Source organism: Penaeus vannamei, chromosome 3 (assembly GCF_042767895.1).
Source record: "Penaeus vannamei isolate JL-2024 chromosome 3, ASM4276789v1, whole genome shotgun sequence".
NCBI lineage: Eukaryota > Metazoa > Arthropoda > Malacostraca > Decapoda > Penaeidae > Penaeus > Penaeus vannamei.
In genome coordinates this window covers 30,116,786-30,119,285 of record NC_091551.1, presented here as the reverse complement: position 1 = coordinate 30,119,285, position 2,500 = coordinate 30,116,786, and the positions used below count along the sequence as shown (strand labels likewise).

The 2,500-nt window shown below is 35.0% G+C and overlaps 1 long non-coding RNA gene across 1 annotated transcript in view; it reads left to right on the top strand.

Moving 5' to 3' along the window:
- The window catches only part of LOC138867700 (uncharacterized), a 71,953-nt gene that overhangs the window by 68,683 nt on the left and 770 nt on the right, over positions 1-2,500 (top strand). Inside the window, exon 2 of the long non-coding RNA XR_011399866.1 lies at positions 837-2,500. This exon is cut by the window's right edge and continues 770 nt beyond it. This is a non-coding gene — a long non-coding RNA (uncharacterized lncRNA). The remainder of the gene's footprint in view (positions 1-836) is intronic.

Genomic DNA, 2,500 nt, shown 5'->3' with positions numbered 1-2,500 from the left:
TTTGCTGATGATGTTGCCATTCTATCTGAATCTTTGGAAACTTCAGTGGTGGCTCTGGATGCATTTAAGAATGAAGGGAAGTCCTTGGGTCTAGAGGTCTCCTGGACCAAGATTAAGATCCAGGACTTTGGGGACTTGCTAGGAGAACGTGTTTGGTCGGTATGTGCTTGCAGCGAGGACATTGAAGTCACAGAGAGCTTTACATACCTTAGTAGTGTAGTTCATAACTCATGACTGTCAGACCAGGAACTCAGCAGACAGAATGGCCTGGCAGTAAAAGTATTTGGAGGTGCCGGTACCTGTGCAGAAGGACTAAGCTACGGGTTTTCAAGGCCCTGATAATGCCAGTTTTGCTATATGACAGTGAAACCTGAACATTATCTTGTGCGTTGGAGTCTCTTCTTGATGCCTTTTGTAATAGGTTCTTGTGCCGGATCATGGGGTACTGTTGGCGGGATCCGTGATTGCCAACTCAGGCTATGTGGCCACCTGGCTCACTTCCCACAGGATGATCCTGTACAGCAGGTTGTCTCTGTACGAGACAAACCTGGGCTGAGGAGACCAGTGGGAAGACCTAGGAAATCATTGCTTGGGCAGATCGATCAAACCTGTCATGAGGAGCTTGAGATGGGCCAAGTCCCTGCCTAACAGCTTGCCATGAGGGACCCTTAAAGGGTGGAAACAAATAGTTGTGGCTATGCCTGATGATATAGTTGTATATATATATGGGCTTAGTATCATTGGAGAATTTTACTAATATTTTGAATATCTTTTTTATGCATTTTATATTCATTCAGTTTTTTTGAAGAATTATTTGGAGTTTCTGTATCCATCAGGGTGAAGTGGAGGAAAGTGATCTAGAGGCTGTTTGGTCAGATGTGGACTTCTCCTTCAGTGGGCAGTGACAAGGCATTCGTTCCGGGTACCCCAGTGTGACCAACATCATGACATTGCTAATTGTGACTCAAACTTAATCACAGATTTGTTAATGTCCACATTCTGTACAGCATGAATATCCTAGTAAAATATTACACTAGGAAGGATATATTCTTTATGTGATGCTGATTTTTAATCAAATTTGGATGCTATAATGTATTTATATGTAATATTGCATGCAGGGGAATACTAATAATTTATACTGGAATGTTGCAGGCCTCTGATATTTTGTGTTTTGAGTGGTACAGGCCTTTAAATCTTTGTAATGGATACAGGCTTCATTTTTAGAAACAGAAAGAATATTGAAGGAGGGCTGCACCCCCTCTTGCTACACCCCTGATTGTACAATATGGTTTAAATTAGATATTTGTTACTTAAGATGTTACGAGGGTAGTCTGTTGTGTATAATGTAGTTGGATGTACAAGTATGAACGGAAGTGCTCATTACTACATAATAGTTTGTCGTTTTAATTAACGTAATTTGATTAGTGAAGGACAAATGCTGCCATATGATATTAAGGCTGGTAGTTGACTTCCACTTATCTAGTCACTGTATACACACAAGGTCTTCAGAAATACCACATAAATGTAAACAGCTTCATGTGATGATATACCGTATCTATTAAATAATGAAATGTTCATATTTCAAATGTGACCGTAAATCACATTTCATGGTGTTGTGGCTTCTAATAACGAATAAGGAGTGGTAAATCCGAGAACCAGATTTTGTTTGTGTATGTTTAAGTATTTCTATCAACTGTACACACACTTGGCAAGCAAAGGAATTTCTTTCTGTATTGATACTAATGTTATTCATTTAATGGCAGTAACTTTATAGTATCATTTTTTCGCACCACATAAAGATGTATTTTGGGAAATTATAGGTCTTATAATTTATTTTTGGTATCAATGTTTTTTATTATCTAAATCTTATGAGTATATAGTTTATGACTATATATGTTTATAGGCAAATAAACCTTTGTTGCAGTAAATAAGTATATGTTGGTGATATTTATGAAAGGCCATTTCCTTTTTCTCTCTTTAAAATATATATGTATATATGGTTTCAAGCATCATCTCAGAAAGTCATATTTTACAAGCATAGAAGTGACCAAGAAACCCAATTATTAAGTTTTTTATTTATAGGCTGTTTAGAAAATGCTGTTTACATGTCTTTATGTTGATAATACTACCACCAATGTACAGTGAGTTGTTAATGAATTACATTATTGACCTAACTTTAACTTGATTTAGATTTGTGCTCTCACTGATGAAAAAGAAAAGCTATCATTTTATGCATTACTGTTAGTGTACTTTTTTCTTCTTTCTGTTCTATTGTGTTATTATTATTGCTCTTATTGTTATTTTTGTTATTGTTATTATTAATCTTGTGTTATTATTATTATTGATATTATTAGTGTTACTAATATTTTTATTATTATCATTATCATTATTCCTTTTTTAATATTCTTATTTTTGGTTTTGTTATTATTTTTTCTTCTTCATTTTTACTACCATCAGCGGTATTATTATTGCTTTCATTAATGCTATTATTATAAACATC